The following is an 18,724-nucleotide window of genomic DNA, read 5'->3' as shown; positions in this document are numbered from 1 at the left end:
AATCAATCTGCAATTCATTAGCAGCATGCGGTTCCCATTTGCTGGCCAGGGCATTCTGTCACTGGCCAAACAGATGGAGCTGGGGGGTTCATAACGAGGATAGCTGCAATATTTTTCTGACATTAACACTTAGATCAGGTCCTCAGAGGGCGCACGAGGAGCTGGCCTCAGCCCTCGAACCACCCACTCCTTTCTCACTTGCTCGCAAAGTGGAGAAAGGATCGCAGCTGTCCAAGCAGGGCTTTCACAGCCTCCGAGAAGGAGCCCAGGGCTTAGGGTTTGCTCTCATCAGTAACCAAGGGGAAAAGCAAATATTTCTCTCTCCCCCGCTTCCCCCCCCACAAAAGGATTTTGCAATCTAGCCAGCCCAGTGGGGCAGCCCGATCAGCCAGCTCCTGCCCCCTCGCTGTGCCTTGCCCAGAGCTGCTGCTATCCCATTTTCCAGCGTTCACTTTGTAACAAGCAGGTTGGGGTGTAGGTCTTTGTGCCACCGCCCTCGGCATCAGAAGGGCTCAAGTGTGTCATAAGCCTTATACCGCAAACCACTAACGGAGATGCGCCGTTAACTCCAGTAGCTCAGGACTCCATTTTGGGAGCCAGATTCCCTCCCTCCTACTGCTGTGAAGTTCTGAGCACCTAGTGACAGCTAGGATGGCGGACAGGGCCACACATTTGTTACAGTATTTTAGTATTTATAGACATTTCGATAGTTCAAACCACCAAGATGCTTATTATGGCACCATCTCATGGCCCGAAGGTTGAAGGAGGAAGCCCCCATGAATTAATTTGTTATAAATTACTCACATCTGAGAACAGGTGAAGAAGGAATACGCTGAAGTGGGGAGGGGCTGGGGCTGATGGTCAGAGTAAGAGACAGGCAGGCTGGACACATGAGTTGGTGGCCCAGCTGAGGGCCTCAGGCCAGTCACAAACTCTCAGGCTGTGTCTGCACCGCAGTTAGACACCTGCGGCTGGCCCGTGCCAGCTGACCGGTCTCCTGGGTCTCGGGCTAAGGGGCTGTTCAACTGCAGCATAGATGTTCCGGCTCTGGGACCCTCCGACCTTGCTGGGTCCTGGAGCTCGGACTCCATCCCAAATGGCAATTAAACACCCTTTAGCCCGAGCCCCGTGAGCCCGATTCAGCTGGCATGGGCCAAGCATGGGCTTTTAATTGCAGTGTAGACAGACCCTTCAACTTTAGCAATAAAACTGAAAAGAAATATGTCAAAGGGTGTGTGTGTGTGTGTGTGTGTGTGTGTGTGTGTGTGTGTGTGTGCGGTTCAGTTTGTGTTTGTAAAGACCTTGGAGACTGTAAAGGTGTGCACAGTCCTGCCTGCCCCCTGGTGTCCAGGTGTGGAACTGCAGGTGACCCCCACCCTTACTTTTACCCAGTTGGGGAGTCAAAATGTTCCCTATGAAGGATCTGGGCCGGGGGAAGCCGGAACAAATTAATCCAAACCAGTCTGTCGCCTGGAAGCAGGTCTCAGGGAAGGAGAGAGCACAACAGGCCGCCCATAAGGTTCTCGCCACAGCGTCCTCCGGGGTCCCAAACTCATGCAAAGTCTCTGAGTCTGGGCAGGCTAGAATCCAGGAGCCAGAGAGCGAGCGCATCACCCTCGGTAGGCTCGGTGACGTCACAGCCCTTCCCTCGGCCTCTCAGCCAGACCTGCTCCCACCTCAGCTCAGCGCCCTGTTCCACCAGCCTGGATTACACCCAGCCTGCCCCTTAAGGGGTGGAGCGCTCCTTCACAGGGCCCTGGCATGTCCAGTGCTGCAGAAGGACTCAGAATGTGGAGCCCCTGGGGCTAGCCTGCTGGCTGGCTATATTCAGGTCAACAGTACCCGGCTTCGACAGATACAACCAACCTTCAACAAAACCCAGCAGGCAGACTCGAGTTCCAAAGAGTATTAACGCCACAGCCCTGTTTGGCACCCAGAGGCCCCCCAGCCCGGTGCGACGTCTCTGCTTGCGGTCGCTGTGGGGCAGGAACTTTGCCTTTGTGTCTGTGCAGTGCCCCACGTAACATCCAGCCTCATGCCGTCCAAGCGGCTCCCTAGGATTCGTGGCGCTAGTCTCACAACCCCCCTCGGCGGTGAAGTATCCACCAGAAGTAATTTATAGAGAGACCGAGGGCTCAGTCCAGTCCTACTCCTACGGCGCAGTGATCTTGCAGGAGTCTGTGGCACAGCTAGGAATCCTCTCCAGCTGTCCCTCCTCCCGCGACCTGGGCTGAGCCGGGCAAGCATGGAGCAGCTACAGGACCCGAGCCACGAAGTCTCTGGGAGCTTTGCTAGCCCCCGGAGTGCAGAATTTGGCCCATCTGCCTTTTTAGCTGCAGAAAGATTGTACGGATTCAGCTGCAGGTGTGTCTCCCCCAAGCAGCTCAGCTTTACAAGCCGGACCACCCTGGATGGTGGCAGCGCTTCCATTAGGAAATGCCCTCAGGCATCCGTCCCAAATCCTTCTGCCTCCTTTACTAGGTTTGCCTGCCAGCAGCCAAGGCTAACTAAACTGCTGCGATAGACGCCCAGAGCCGCCACCCCACCGCCGCGAAGGAGCCCGTCCCCGCTAGGAACCACGCCCGTCTCAGTTCCCTTTGAAATACGGCACAGAAGAAAGCAAAGGCATAAGGCAGCATGGTCTACAGGACAGAGCACGGGACTGCGAGTCAGGACACCTGGGTTCTGTTTACTGACCTTGTAGTGGGGTGGGCACCCGCCCCTGCCTTGAAACAGCCCGGGGAGAGGGCTGGGGCAGGGAAGGACGAGTGGGGCTGACTGGGGAAAGCAGCCTCAGATGGGGGCCACCCCCCAGTCAGGCTGAGGCTGGCTTCATGAGGGCCCAGCTGGCCCTTATAAGAGGGCTGGGGCCAGAAGCCAGAGACAGAGTCTCTCACTAGCGGTACAGAGGGAAGGGCCTGGCTGCCTGGAAGCTGAGAGGGTACCAAGACTGGAGCAGGGCTGGGGAAAGGCCAGAGGAGCTGGGGAGCTCTGGCCTGGAAACTCCCCAGGCTACAGGCCTTGTTAAAGGCCAGAAAAAAGTACTGGGGTTGCAGAGGGGCAGCCCAAGGGTAGACAGAGGCAGCAGGGCCAAACCCTCCTGGCCGGTGATGAGTGGCACTTACACTGCAGCCTGCCCCAGGGAGCGGGGGCTCGATGGTGACTGGCAGTAGCCAAAGACTGAGGCGAGCTGGGGCTAGGGGGCTGGGGGTTTCCCTGAGTGGGGAGACCCAGATCTGTGGGGGTAGTGCCAGGGGGCAGCATCCCGGCGTGAGAGGGGCACCGGGGTCCGGGAGGGACACGGGGACCAGAGGCAAGTGGGACACCGGCTGCAGAGGGCGCCCCGGAACTGGAAAAAGAGCTAATTCCCAGGACACCAGCAGGAGGCGCCGCAGGGGTGAGTCCTCGCACCGTGACGGACCTGCTGTGCTTTTTGGGCTAGTCCTTCCGCTCTGTGCACCTTAATTTCCCCTGCGTGTGCCGTGTGGCTAACAGCCACTGTTCTCCTTTGTACAGAGCCTGGACATCTATCAAAGAAACATGCTCTATAAGAGTTAATATTGGTGTTATTCTGGCCTGTGAAGGTGCTTATCCCACACTCAGCACCTTGGTATCTGGGTGCCTTCCAGTCCCGCACTTAGGAGAGTAACTAACATCAGTGCTACAGGCCAATGGCAAGGACGCCAGCACCCGCTGGCTCGAATCGGGGGCCGCTTGTCAAGGCCCAAACCCGACTGAAGCACCAACGGAAGAAGCCTCGGGATTCTGCCTTGCCCACAGGCAGTGGACTGCACTCAGCCACGGTCGGACAACGCGTGGAAGGCGCGGATCTCTCCACCACAAATGGAAATGCATCGAAATCGCCACCTTGGGACTGCGGCGAGGAGCAAACCATGCGACACATCGCGGACAACCTGCCCCTGCCAGGCTTGCAGCGGTGGCACAATGCCGGGTCTTTGGAATCGCAAGATTCGGTTAGAATCCCAGCCTGCTGCTTTTCTAAGGCTGAGGCTGCCCGACAGAAAGAAGACGATGATGAACATCTGGCCCAGGCTCGTTCTCTCCTCCTCTCCCCAGGGGGAGAAGCGCGTGCGGGAGAGAGTCTTGCTTTGGATTTTACTCCCAGGCAGACAGACACATGTTGCTCGAGGGTTATGTTAGAGAAGGCAGGTCAAAGGAATGCGGGAAGATCTGAGGGTTTGGTTGAAGTTTTGCATGTCAATGAGGAAGGGGGAAGAAAGAAAGGGAAATTCCACGAGTCAAACCAGGAATAATCAAAAAAAAATTTTTGGGGGTGTTTCTAACAGAGGGGGGAGGGGAAGATCACTACTCCACAACACACTGGCATCAGATCTCCTGTTGGAACAGCCACACAAAAAATTAAGCCCTCGGCTCAGTACAAACATTCAAACAAACCCTCTCAGGCAGATTGGCATCTTCTGTCCATTCGAGGTCACCCCAAAGCCCTATGTTCCAATGCAACGTAGCCCAACCAGCGGGACTCGTGGAGCACTGGAAATGACATGCCTCTGCAATCAGTAAAGAGCAGGACCTTCCAATCCCACCCCCTGGAACAACGCCCCACGTTACCCAGGCAGCGTCTGCTGGAGGTTGCCACCTCGTGGTAGCTACAACTTTTCCGTGCAAGCCTGTGGTAATATCTCTGCCTCCCAGATCTGTGCGCTCACCCCAGACCACACAGGCCTCACGACGGGTTGATAAAGTGCCAGTGGCAGTTTATATGATCACCATCCCAGCCACCTAGCCTGTGGAATGCAGAGCTGTTGGCAATCAATGTGCAACCCAATTCCATGCACCTGGGGCTAAATGTATGGCTGGCCGCAATAACGCCCCAGGGAGCTCCTGGGAGACCAGCATTTGCCTGGGCAGAACAGTGCGTGGTGCCAAGGCTGGCAGAGGCACAGTGATCATAGCAATGCCAGAAGAACCATTCTCCAGGCTGACCAGGTTTATTGGGACCTGGGGGGATTGCACTGGGTGTGCTGGGGCAGACACTGGAGTACGTGTTGCTGGCAGGCAGGGCTATTAGGCCAGAAACACTCCTTTGGAAGACATCCGGCTCGTGACACAGTGAATTCTACACCCTGCAGAGCAGTTTGCTGTGTTCCGTCTTCACCACTCTTGTGAGTGCGTGCGTGAGTGAGGGTGCCCTCTGGTGGCTGGGCCAAACCCAGGATGCAAGACCTACTACTGCCAAGGGCCAGAGTGCCAGTCACAGAAGGATTAGAATTCTAGTCCAAGCTCCCTTTGGGTGCGAGGAATATCATGCTGATGGTGTCTATTGTCTGGCGACAACAGATTCATGATAAGCTCTGGGAGCAACGCACGGCCTAATGGTTAGAGCCTGGCATAGGGAGCTGCGTGACTGGGCTCAGATCTGCCACTAACATGCAGTGTGACAAGCGGGGCTGACATTTAAAAAGGACTCTCTGCTCTGGGGTGCCCAACGCTTAAGCTGTCCCTGGTAGAGAGGCTGACACACACGGCGGAGCAGTTCTGTTTCCACCCAGCATGCTCGTGCATGCACACACACACACACACACACACACACACACACACACACACACAGCAGTGCCCTGGGCAACCACAAACAATGCCCCATGCAAAAGGGGACCTTTCAGAAATCCTTTGACAAAGCGCCTCACCAAAGGCTCTTAAGTAAATTAAGCTGTCATGGGATAAGAGGGAGGGTCCTCTCATGGATCAGTAACTGGCTGAAATATAGGAAACAAAGGGTAGGAATAAATAATCCATTTTCACAATAGAGAGAGGTAAATAGTGGTGTCCCCCAGGGGTCTGTACTGGGACCAGTCCTATTCAACACATCCATCAGTGATCTGGAAAAAGGGGTAAACAGTGAGGTGGCAAAATTTGCAGATGCTACAAAACTACTCAAGCTAATTAAGTCCAAAGAAGATTGTGGAGTTGCAAAGGGATCTCACTAAACTGTGCAACAGGGCAACAAAATGGTAGATGAAATTCAATGTTGATAAATGCAAAGTGATGCATGTTGGAAAACATAATCCCAGCTATACGTATAAAATGATGGGGTCTAAATAAGCTGTAACCATTCAAGAAAGAGATCTTGGAGGCATTGCGGATAGTTCTCTGAAAACACCCACGCAGTGTGCAGCGGCAGTCAAAAACGCAAACAGAATGTTGAGAATCATTAAAAAAGGAATAGAAAATAGGACAGAAAATAATCATGTTGCCTCTATATAAATCCATGATACCCCCACACCTTGAATACTGTGTGCAGAACTGGTCGCTCCATCTCAAAAAAGATATATTAGAATTGGAAAAGGTTCAGAAAAGGGCAAGAAAGATTATTAGGGGTATGGAACAGCTTCGGTATGAGGAGAGGTTAAAAAGACTGAAACTTTTCAGCTTGGAAAAGAGACGACTAAGGGGGACATGATAGAGGTCTCCAAAATCTTGACTGGTCTGGAGAAAGTGAAGAAGGAAATGTTAGTTACTTCTTCACATAACACAAGAACTAGGGGTCATCCAATGAAATTAATAGGAAATAGGTTAAAACAAACAAAAGGACATATTTCTCCACACAACGCATAGTCAACCTGTGGCACTCCTTGCCGGAGAATCTTGTGAAGGCCAAAACTATAACAAAGTTCAGAAAAGAACTAGATAAGTTCATGGAGGAGAGGTCCATCAATGGCTATTAGCCAGGATGGGCAGAGAGGCAACCCCATCATCTGAGTGTCCCTAGCCTCTGACTGCCAGAAGTTGGGACTGGATGAGTGGGATCACTAGATGATTCCCTGTTCTGTTCGTTCCCTCTGAAGCACCTGGCATTGGCCGCTGTCAGAAGACAGGACACTGGGCTAGATGGACCCTTGGTCTGACCTGTTCTTATGCTTTTATGAGTCGTGCACTGGGACAGCCCAGGGGTCTCTCTGAACCCACACCCAGATCGCCCAGTCTAGAGCTGTGAAAGCTTCAGAGCTGCCCCCTGCAACAAACATAATCTTAACGTGCTTCCATGGCAGCCACCACTCAAGGAGGCTTTTACAAACTTTCTCTAGCTGGAGGTGGGTCTTGGGAGAACTAAGAGGCAGAGCCAGTCCTATAACTCCACCCCCACTAGGAAAGCTTAAAAATGGAGCCTCCTGCAGCAAAGCCACCAGTCCTGCCCTGTCCTGCACCAAGACAGCCTGTCCTGCCAACCGCCTTTCCCTCAGCTACCAGGGAAGTCAGAGGCCGATCTATCAGCCCCCAGCCCATCCATCAGTATCCAGTCAGAGCTAACTAGAATCTCAGCTTTACCACACCCCGGGGGGGGGGGGGGGAGGTTGGTGGTTTAAGTGGTTAAGTGAGGATGTTGACTCTCTATGCCCCATTCAGCTCTTGGCGTCTCCACTGACACTGCCACCATGGGGCCAATTCGTGCCAGTCACAGATGTGGGGCTTTTCCCCCAGACGGATGCTTGTCCACTGAGATAGGGATGGAAACCCCACCCCCAACTCATGTCACAAAGGCCCATCATTCAAGGCTGAAACTAGCTGTCCCATTGTCAGCTGGGTTTCCTGTCTCCCTTCCAGAGTTCAGGCTGGGAAGAGAGTCAGTGATGGAGAATTATGTGGCAGTGGGGAACCGGCTGGATCCTTTCACTGGCCATTTCCAGACTTGCCAAGGTTGGGCTGTAGAAATTTTGTTTCAAACAATGCAATATTATTTTGGGCCATTAGCTGGTCTCCATGGAAACACACACTCAGTCTTAACTGTTTCTTGACCGAGTCCAGTTTGTTGTGAATAACAGCTTTGGGTCATGTCTCACCTGGGCTGGATTTGTCGGGGTGAAAGTCCCCATGGCCCAGTAACAAGTCTCCTCCACCAACTAGCATTTAAAATCTCTCTCTAACTTGTGCTCATTTTCTCTCATTGATTCCACATCAGCTCAGATCAGCATGCCAGTTAAAATAATAATACCTAGCTCTTATATGCAATGTTTTTCCAGCTCTGCAGATTCACCTGGAATCTGAGAGTCAAGCTGGGTCCTTCCCTTCCCATGCATCATCCCCAGTAATAAACATTTTGCAGGGCCCAGATGCTGTCTGTTGCACCTAAGCAACCCACTCTGCTGTCCATGGGATTGCACGGGTGTTCTGGATTGTAATTCAGGGGGCAACTGATGCCCAAGAAGGGACACCTCCCTGGAGGTGTCGTATGGTGGCTTGGCAAGGCTCTCAGGGGAAAAGAGATCTGCTGATTAAGCAGCTGCCATTTTGACACATTATTATTAACAATCACATACAAAAACCTATATTCAAAGAATGCTCTTTAGGCTGCAAAGTCGAGCACTCGGAAGTTAGGAAACGCCAGACAGACAGTTGCACGTTCAACTCGCTCTCTGGCCCCATGTGCGTCCCGCGTGTGCACTGACAGGGTCAGCGACACACTCATCACGCAGCGGCAGGCAACAGCCGTGGGCTCGAGCAAGGTCTGGGCCAGAGGGCCGGAGCCACAGCCAGGCCTGGCCATGAGCAGAAAGACCCAAGCTCTGCAGCTGAACAGCTGGCCCAGAGTTCCCCTTCCAGCAGTGGGACTCTCCACACCCATTTGGCAACGCTGCCGGATGGAGAGGCGAGTCCCAGCCCCACACCCCTTCCGCCCCACCCAATCTTGGCAGCCGCGTCCGTGCTCCAGCTGGCCCCACTCGAACAGGGCACGCTAGAATATCCAAAGCTGAACCCAAAGCCCGAGAGCATCCCCCACCCCAAGCCCTAGGACGTGGTCCCTGAGGCTGGCTCGCAGGGAGCCCACGCCCTGGTGAGGTCAATCAATGCAGCCTGTTCCCGAGAGCAGCGGCTAGCCAGAATGGAGCGTGGAACCAGGCTTCACATGTCTGGCCAAGGCACCGCTTGGGCTGCAGGATGTCAGGACACTGCCCGGCCTGATGCCGGGTGTTCAGGAGGGACCTGTCAGCCCCTCAGGGAGGATTCTCCCATAACTACGTATTCCCTGGGTCGGGTGCTATTCAGTATTTTCATTACTGATGTGGATAATGGAGTGGAGAGTACGCTTATAAAATCTGTGGATGACACCAAGAGGGGAGGGGTTGCAAGCACTTTGGAGGACAGGGTTAGACTTCAAAACAACCTTGAGAAATCGGAAAATGGGTCTGAAATCAACAAGAGGCAATTCAACAAGGACAAGTGCAAAATATGTCACTTAGGAAGGAAAAAAAATCAAATGCACCAGTACAAACTGGGGAACAACTGGCTAGGGGATTGTACCGCTGCCAAGGGTCTGGGGGTTACAGTGAATCACAATGTGAACATGAGGCAACATTGTGGTGTAGTTGCAAAAAAGGCTAATATCCTTTTGGGGTGTATTGGCAGGAGTCTCGTATGGAAGATGGGGAGGTAATCATCCCACTCTTTTTGGCACTGGCAAGGCCGGCTTTAGGCCGATTTACCCGGTTCCCCGGAATCAGGCCCCACGCTGGCACCTTTTTAATTTTTACTCACCCGGCGGCGCTCTGGGTCTTTGGTGGCATTTTGGCGGCGGGTCCTTGAGTGCCGCCGAAGACCCGGAGCGAGTGAAGGACCCGCTGCCGAAGAGCCACCGAAGACCCGGAGCACCGCCGGGCAGGGGCGGCTCTAGACACCAGCGCGCCAAGCAGGCGCTTGGGGCGGCCGTTTCCCGGGGGGGCGGCATTTGGCTCCGGTGGACCTGCCGCAGATATGGCTGCGGCAGGTCCACCGGAGCTCGGGACGAGCAGACCTGCCGCAGGCATAACTGCGGCGGGTCCCCTCTTCGCGCGGCTCCGGTTGAGCTCCCGCAGGCATGACTGCGGCAGGTCCGCTCCTCCTGGCTCCGGTGGACCTGACGCAGGCATGCCGGCGGGAGCTCAACCGGAGCCGCGGGAAGAGGGGACCCGCCGCGGGACCGCGGAAGGGCGGCGCAGCGCTCCGCGCTGCTTGGGGCAGCCTACTATCTAGAGCCGCCCCTGCCGCCGGGTGAGTACGAATCGGGCCCCGCACTTGCTAAAGCCGGCCCCGGGCACTGGGGAGGCCTCAGCTGCAGCACTGTGTCCTGTTCTGGGCACCGCCCTTCAAGGAAGAAGTGGACAAACTGAGAAGAATCCAGAGGAGAGCAACTAAAAGGATAAAGGTTTAGAAAACCTGACCTGGGAGGAAAGGTTACAAAAACTGGGAATGTGCAGTCTTGAGAAAAGAAGACCCGATAACAGTCTTCACACATGTTCTGGGCTGTTATAGAGAGGATGGGGATCAACTGTTCTCCTTGGCCATCGAAGGTCGGACAAGCAGTAATGGGCTTTATCTGCAGCAAGGGAGAGTTAGGTTCGATATTAGGAAACACTTGCTAACTCTCTGGGCAGTTAAGCTCTGGAACAGGCGTCCAAGGGAGGTTGTGGAATCCCCGTCATGGGAGATTTTTAAGAGCCGGTTGGGCAAACACCTGTCAGAGCTGGTCTGGGTTTATTTGGACCTGCCTCAGCGCAGAGGCTGGGACTTGATGACCTCTCGAGGTCCCTTCCAGCCTGTCATTTCTATGGTTCTATGATTCTCCATGATCATCTGGTTTGAACAGATCCCTACAAACCTCTCCTCTTTGGACCCAGTGGAAGAAACCTCCTGAGGGCAGGGGACCCGAAAGCCCTTGAGGCACATGCTAGGAGCTTTGTCTTGTCTGGGATTTTTACAATTCGATCCAACCAGAAACATCTCAGAGGCAATGGATATATGGTTAGGACTCTGGAGCTTTTGACATCCAGCCAACATCCACGCTTCATCTGGCCTGGGGTTCATGTTCTCACTAGCGCCCTCGCCCGCTTGCACCCCTAAACGCAATCCCTAGACTTAACGTAGCGCAATCTCCGCTATCCCTTTCGCCTCGGAAACTGTTGCATTATTTGTGTTGGTGGATTTCGGTGCGTAGTGCTGGCCTGACAGCCCTAGGGACTGAAATCCCCAGCTCAGGTACAACACAGTAACAGTGCGAGCGTCCCCCGAGCTGCCCTGCCTAGGTGCCTCATCTCTCTAGTGGGGTGAAGGCAAGTTCAGTGCCCAGGGGCCCATCCAAGTCTTGGTCTATCTGCTTAAAAATATGAGATGCAGGGAACAGCTTTCACGGCGAGTTCTCTGCTACCTTTCCGTGCACATGGCCGCTGAGCGAAAGGGCTGAGGGGTTCCATTGCATCTGGAGCTCCCCCTCACCCCAAAGCAGCCAGGAGGTCTAACACCAGCTCTTGTTGGGGCTCATGACCCCATGGTGTGGGAGTGGTGCCCATTTTCCCATGGGCAAAGAGTTCCTGAAGAGCCTTGCTCAGCGAGGCTCCCCCAGCACTTACCATCCTCGCAGAGGTTCAGTTTGGACAGGTTCCTTCCATCAAATGACTCCTCAAAGATGGAGCCGTTCTCCCGCTCATTGAAGGTGTGCAGGTACATGGCCTTGTTCTCCATCCTCTCGCTGCCGGGGAAACAGAACAGGCAGGTGAGAGACTGCACAGGGGGGGGGGTGGGGGACACAGACAACACGGGACCAGAAACTCCCTGTCACCCTCATCTCTGCCCTGTAACTGTAGCCACTGGAGTAACCCTGTGTAACCCTGACCCACACCTGGGGTCAGCCTCCACTAGCTCCTGCTCCATCACCCAGCATGCACTTGGACATGTGTGTCTATCCATACGTGATGATGCCCATTAGTGGCTGGTCCACAGAGAGGATAAAGCACTTACTACTGCTGCCAATAGATCAAGCTCTCCGCTAGCTCATGCAATAGATGCCTCTGGGTTTGGAGCTGAAGGAGCAGGGTTTTTGCCCTGGCTCTGCAGGGTTGGGGGGAATATGTGGGTTATAGAATCATAGAATATCAGGGTTGGAAGAGACCTCAGGAGGTATCTAGTCCAACCCCCTGCTCAAAGCAGGACCAAACCCAACTAAATCATCCCAGCCAGGGCTTTGTCAAGCCTGACCTTAAAAACCTCTAAGGAAGGAGATTCCACCACCTCCCTAGGGAACCTCTTCCAGTGCTTCACCACCTTCCTAGTGAAATAGTGTTTCCTAATATCCAACCTAAACCTCCCACACTGCAACTTGAGACCATTGCTCCTTGTTCTGTCATCTGCCACCACTGAGAACAGTCTAGATCCATCCTCTTTGGAACCCCCATTCAGGTAGTTGAAGGCTGTTATCGATCTGCTGGCAATGCTCCTACTAATACAACCCAATATACCGTTGGCCTTCTTGGCAACAAAGGCACACTGCTGACTCATATCCAGCTTCTCGTCTACTGTAATCCCCAGGTCCTTTTTCTGCAAAACTGCTGCTTAGCCAGTTGGTCTCCAGCCTGTAGCAGTGCATGAGATTCTTCCGTCCTAAGTGCAGGACTCTGCACTCGTCCCTCTTGAACCTCATCAGGTTTCTTTTGGCCCAATCCTCTGATTTGTCTAGGTCACTCTGTACCCTATCCCTACCCCCCAGCGTATCTACCTCTCCCCACAGCTTAGTGTCATCTGCAAACTTGCTGAGGGTGCAGCCCATCCCATCCTCTGGGTCACCTCGGCACATGGATTCTGCACACACTGACGGCTCAGCCAGGGACTGGAAATGCTGCGAGCCTTGACATCTCCCCGAGCCAGCTGTCCAGCGCGCGGAGAGGCCAGATGTGCTGAAGCCGAAAGGCCTCGCGCTGCCAAGTGGGGGCTGAACGAAGGTCTCCAGAAGCGCTCAAGCACGGCTCTGGCCCAAGCCTGTCACAGCCCAGGTTCATCTCGGGGAACAGCCATGTTAGAACCACGTCAAGCCGCTTCACAGCGCAGACCCTCCGTGAGGGGAGGTGGGGCCAGCTGGAGCACCCTAGGGTCCTCCTTGGCCATGGATTAAAACATAAGGCATCCAGACCATGCCGGGGATTTCAGACATGGCTGCCAGCCTGTGTTAACTCCCCTGCGACCAGGGCCTAGAGAGACCCTTGGTGGTTACTGCGGGTGCGTGGGCCAGAGAGATGGAACCGGGTCATTAGGCAACGCCACACAGGGTCCCCTCTTCCCCCAGGCCCTGCCTTTTGCCTGCCCCATGTGGGAGGCTGGGCCCCCTAGAGAGGCTAGTCTGGGTTGCATGGGTCCACCCAAAAACCCTCTTACAGGACGTCCTGGCCCTGTGTCGTCAGCCGGCCCCTCTTGGAACCAGTGGGGTTGATCCCACAGTCCCGCCCCCGGTGGGAGTCGGGCCGGTTCCACGGAGAGATATATCGGGGTCAGCATGGCACCAGGGAAAGGGGAATCAGGCCCGATGGCCCCGGCCCCCACCGGCCGTTCCCCTTGTGTTGCTGGCCTGCACCATGGGGGTAAAGCAGTGCCGGGTGGGAACGGGGGGTATTACACCGGCCTGGCACTGGGGGAAACAACGCAGCCGGCCAAGGAGAGCCAGGCCAGGCCCCACGCGCTCTCCAAAAAGGCTGTGGTGTGGAGGGGTTAATACAGGGCCGCCTGGGGAGGGCAAGTGGGGCAATTTGCCCCAGGCCCTGCAGGGGCCCCCATGAGAATGTCGGATGCTCCCCCCGCCTCCGCCTTCCCCCATTCCCGGCACCTTAGCATGCCGCGTCCAGGAGTGGCCCTGGACAGAGCTAAAGCTGCGGGGCCTGAGCTCCTCCCACTCAGAGCCGCGTGGTAAGGGGGCGGGGCCTCAGCTCCTCCTGCTCAGACCCACGCGGTAAGGGGGCAGGGCTGCAAGCTGCAGGCCGAGTGGCAGGAGCTCAGGTCCCGTGGAGCCAGGCCGCTGCAGCACTGTCCAGGGCCACTCCTGAATGCCACGCACTGAGGCTCCAGGAGAGGGGGGGAAGTGGGGTAAAGCAGCATGGTAAGGGGGCCGGGGCCATTGGATAAGCGGCAGGGAGTCCTGCGGACAGTCAGGGGACAGGGAAGGGGCAGAGGTTTGGGGGTGCGGTCAGGGGACAGGGAACAGGGGGTTGGATCGTGGACGTTCCGGAGGTCTGTCAGGACTCGGGGGGGGGGGGAATAGGGGTTGGAGCAGTCAGGGGACAGGGAGCAAGGGGGGTTGGTGGGGTTGGGGTCCTGGGGTGGGGTGGGGGCGTCTCGGGGGGCAGGAAGTGGGTCGGGGTTGGATAGGAGGCAAGGCCAGGCAGTTTGGGGAGGCACAGCCTTCCCTACCCTAAAGCTCATTCAGCAGTTTGAGGCTTGCAGAAGAGCCAAGCTGTTAGCTTTTCCATTAGGGTTCCCATCCCTTTCACTTCTCAAATGCCAAATTATAGTCTACATGTAATTTCAGTGCCATAGGGAGAGTCATGTCAGGGGAGGGTAGCTTCATTAAAATTAGCCACTTTAGATTAACAGTGATAGAGCCGAGAGAGCCATGGGGGAGGGATCACATGAGAAGAGCAATATCCTACACCACCTACCTCCTTCCCAACCCTACCAAGGGAGACGCCCCTCCCCTGCATTCCCCAAGGCTCCAGAGGGGTTAATTCAGTGGTTCTCAAACTTTTGTACTGGTGATCCCTTTCACATAGCAAACCTCTGAGTGTGACCCCCCCTTAAATATATAAAAAAGTGTTTTTAATTTATAACACTATTATAAATGCTGAAGGCAAAGCAGGGTTTGAGGTGGAGGCTGACAGCTCGCGACCCCCAGTAATAACCTCGTGACCCACTGAGGGGTCCCGACCCCCTGGGTTAATTTAAGTTTAGTACCCTGTGTCCATTCACATGCATGTGCTATTTTGAGCATTTCAGTTTTCACAACATAGGCTCATCCCAGATTCTGGAACAGGCTCAAATGCTCAGTTCGTGGAGTATGTACATAAGCTATACTAAAGACAAACCCACAGTAACCGTCTCCAGTTTGTGAGGGACCCCATGGAGCCAGTCTCTAGGAAACAGCTAAATTCATGGAGGTTAAGTCCATTAATGGCTATTAGCCAGGATGGGTAAGGAATGGTGTCCCTAGCCTCTGTTTGTCAGAGGATGGAGATGGATGGCTGGAGAGTAATCACTTGATCATTGCCAGTTAGGTTCACTCCCTCCGGGGCACTTGGCATTGGCCATTGTCGGTAGACAAGATACTGGGCTGGATGGACCTTTGGTCTGACCCAGTACGGCCGTTCTTATGTTCTAAGTTAAATGAACCCAAAGTTATGGAGACAGATCTGAGTCAAGGAAGCCAGCAGACTATCAGAAACCTGGAAAAATCTCTGCCTGGATGGGCTCAGGCGTTTGGTCACAAGCTGAGGTGGTTCAAAAGTTTTGGATTTTTTTTAAGCAGAATTTTTTTATTGTTTCTTTAAACAATCAAACACAGCAAGAGCAAATATTTGGCAACACATTTCTGAAACCCCAAACCATGTTCAGGTTTTGGCAGACTAATTTCAGCTTTTCAATTAAAAATAACCACAACAAATTTTGAAGGAAAGCAGACATTGTTCATGAGTTTTTTCTGCTTTTTAAAACCCCCTAGTTTTGGATCCAGAAAACGTTTTGACAGAAAATATTTGTCCAACTCTTTTAATGAGCTTTAGTGCCTTTTAGCACTAGCTGATGCTGAGAACCAGTGATACCTTGTGAAGGTGACTTGAAAAGACGTTTTCTCAAAACTGGGTTTGTGCCGAGATGTGGAAGGTTTTTAAATGCTTATTTTTCCCAGGGCTGCCCAGGAGGGAGAGGGGGCAATTTGTCCCAGACCCCACGGGGGCCCACACGAGAATATAATATTCTATAGTATTGCAACTTTTTTTATGGAAGGGGCCCCTGAAATTGCTTTGCCCCAGGCCCCCTGAATCCTCTGGGAGGCCCTGGGTTAATATGGGGCTGCTTCTGTCGGCGCTGAGCCTGCCAGGTGGAATGTGCTGAGCACCCCCAAACTCATCTCACGTGTTCCCCTCAGGTGCTGGCTGTGGTGGAGAAGGGCCTGCTCGCTCCGCCAAGCCCCCTCCCTGCCCCTTTTGGTTCCAGCCACCATCAGCTGCTGCCTGCTAACGCCTCTGGGTTTAGTTACTGAGACCCCCCGGGCAAACGGCTCCGGCTCCATCTGCTGGGGGACCCCCAGGGCTGCCCTGGTGGGAAATGGCTCCACTCGGCTCTCACACACCCAGCCCTGCACCGAACGCTCGCAGAGCATTCACACCCCAGCGCGGATTCGCTCAGAACGAGCGGCGGGTTCTTTACTCTCTTTAATACAGATCCAGCTGGGCTGTCTGGCCAGAACCAGCCGTGCCCGGCACATGGTGCAGAAACCCTGGGCATTTCCATCAGCACCGCTGCTCCAGCTGGGCGGGGGCGAGGGGGGGCTCCTGAACATACACAGCCCTCGACGGAAACCCTCCATCCCACCCTGTGCTCTCTCTAAGGGGCGCAGGGCTCTCCCTGCGCAGGGCTGGGGCTGAGGCTGGCAGCTAGTGACTCAGTGCAGCACATGCTGCATGTGGGCAGCTCCTTGTCAGCACTGAGGCACTAACCGGGCAAGGGAGGTGTCACTGCCCCGGTTTTACAGAGGGGCACGGTCAGGTACAGCGAGAGCCATGGTTGGACCCGGGTTGGGGACCCAACATTTGAGCACCCAAGTGATGGCCACTTTGGAAAATGGTTGCCTAAGTATCTTGCTCAGAGTCACAATAGTAGCAGCCTCTTGGATCCCCAAAACCCCTGTTCTAACCACTACACCGTACAACCAGAGAGAGAACCCAAGAGTCCTGGCTCCCAGCCCCCTGCTCTAACCACTACACCGTACAACCAGAGAGAGAACCCAAGAGTCCTGGCTCCCAGCCCCCTGCTCTAACCACTGCACCGTACAACCAGAGAGAGAACCCAAGAGTCCTGGCTCCCAGCCCCCTGCTCTAACCACTACACCGTACAACCAGAGAGAGAACCCAAGAGTCCTGGCTCCCAGCCCCCTACACTCATCAGGAGATAAGGTCCCTTCCCAAGCAGCCCCTTAAACCAGCTGCCTGGGTACAAACATTTTGGGCTCCTTCAAGTCCCTCTTGACCTTTTAAGTGTATTACCAGGAGCAGCCAAAAATCCCCGTGTCCCCTGCTATGCAACGGTCCAGCAACCCAGCCCTGGGTGGGAAAGACGCTGCAAAGAGGGGATCAGTGAGCGACCCCAGTACAGAACCTTTTCCCTGGCCCTCCTGAGCAGGGCCTGACGCCCAGAGTAGAGCGAGCGGCCTCTCGAGAGCCAGGCTGGGCTTTGAAACACACGCCCGACACCCTCATCCGCACTCTGGGACCCCCGGAGTGCACCGGCCCACCCACTGCCGTGGGACATCGCGCCACCCTGGAGAAGCTGCTTAAGCTGTGTCTGAAATGTAAAGCTGCACACAGTGACTCACCTGCCGGCTGAAATCTTGCAGCTAGACGGACGAGGCGTTTTCCAGTTAGTTCCTAGGAGGCAGCATCGCCCAGGGCGGGGAACAGAACTTTGTGCTTTACAGAGAGCTCCAGAAACTCAGGAAGGGGAGAAAAGAACTAGGCAGCATCTGCAGCTCCTTCCATGGTCGGCTGGGGCTGGTCAGCCTCTTGCAAGGCTGCGCTGGGGGGGTGCAGAGATTTCCCCAAATCCTCCTGGCTCCTTCCAGGCTTCTTCCCAGTGGGTGAGAAGTTAGGAGAGAGACCCCAGGCCTCCTCTAGGAGCAGCCAGTGCAACAGCCGAGCGTTTTCCCGGCTCGTGTATGCAGCCACCAGGCCTGGGGGGAAAGGGCAGCGAAGGATGCTCCGCAGAGCCAGAGGCAGCTGCAGGGCTGGGCTGCTGTGAACTGAAGTTGCTCCTTGGCAGGAGACTTTTGTAGCTCTTGGAGGAGTTGCCAAGACTGAAGTTGGGGGTTCGCGCGCCCTCTTGTGGCCAAGACGCTACAGTGCGAACGTACCGTGGCAATGCACAACAGGGCGAAAACCTCAGCAAAATAGCCAGGGGCTCGTCCTAGCTATGGTCTCTCGTCCCCTGAGTATCCAATCGCCTTCCTCTTTCTCCTCCAGCCAGGGGGGAAGGCTGTTCCCCAATGGGAGGAGAGAAAGTGAGGCACAGAGGGACTAAGTGACTTGCCCAAGGTCATACAGGGCAGTAGTTTTCAAACTTTTTATCTGGCGACCCAGTTGAAGAAAATTGTCGATGCCTGTGACTCAACGCAGCTGGGGATGAGGGGTTGGGGTGTGGGACAGGCTCAGGGCTGGGGCAGAGGGCTGGGGTGCAGAGGTGAGGACAGCAGGGTGGGGCCAGGGATGAGGGGTTTGGGGTGCAGGAGGGGGCTCTGGGTTTGGGGGGGCTCAGGGCTGGGGCAGGGGATTCGCTCACAGGGTTGGGGCTCGGGCTTACCTCAGGTGGCTCCCAATCAGTGGTGCAGTGGGGGTGCTAAGGCAGGTTGCCTGCCTGTCCTGGCACCGCGGACTGCGCTGCGCCCCGGATGTGGCCAGCAGTAGGTTCGGCTCCTAGGCAGAGGTGCACAAGCGGCTCTGTGCGGCTCTTGCGCGCAGGCACCGCCCTCCCACAGCTCCCATTGGCTGAAAACTGGCTAATGGGAGTGCAGAGCCAGTGCTTGGGGCAGGGGCAGTGCGCAGAGCCCCGTGCCTCCCCCCCCCGGCCTAGGAGCTGGACCTGCTGCCGGCCACTTCCGGGGTGCAGCGCAGTGTCAGAACAGACAGGGACTAGCCTGCCTTAGCCGGGCCGCACCACTGATGGGACGTTTAACAGCCCGGTAGGAGGTGCT

The 18,724-nt window shown here is 55.2% G+C and overlaps 1 pseudogene; it reads right to left on the bottom strand.

The window, feature by feature from the left end:
• Nucleotides 1-17,758, bottom strand: part of LOC120393487 — an 87,043-nt pseudogene extending 69,285 nt beyond the window's left edge.
• Nucleotides 17,759-18,724: the final 966 nt, after the last annotated feature.

Source organism: Mauremys reevesii, unplaced genomic scaffold (genome assembly GCF_016161935.1).
Source record: "Mauremys reevesii isolate NIE-2019 unplaced genomic scaffold, ASM1616193v1 Contig20, whole genome shotgun sequence".
Lineage (NCBI taxonomy): Eukaryota > Metazoa > Chordata > Testudines > Geoemydidae > Mauremys > Mauremys reevesii.
The sequence above is the reverse complement of the archived record's forward strand: the minus strand, read 5'-3'. Positions and strand labels throughout refer to the sequence as shown.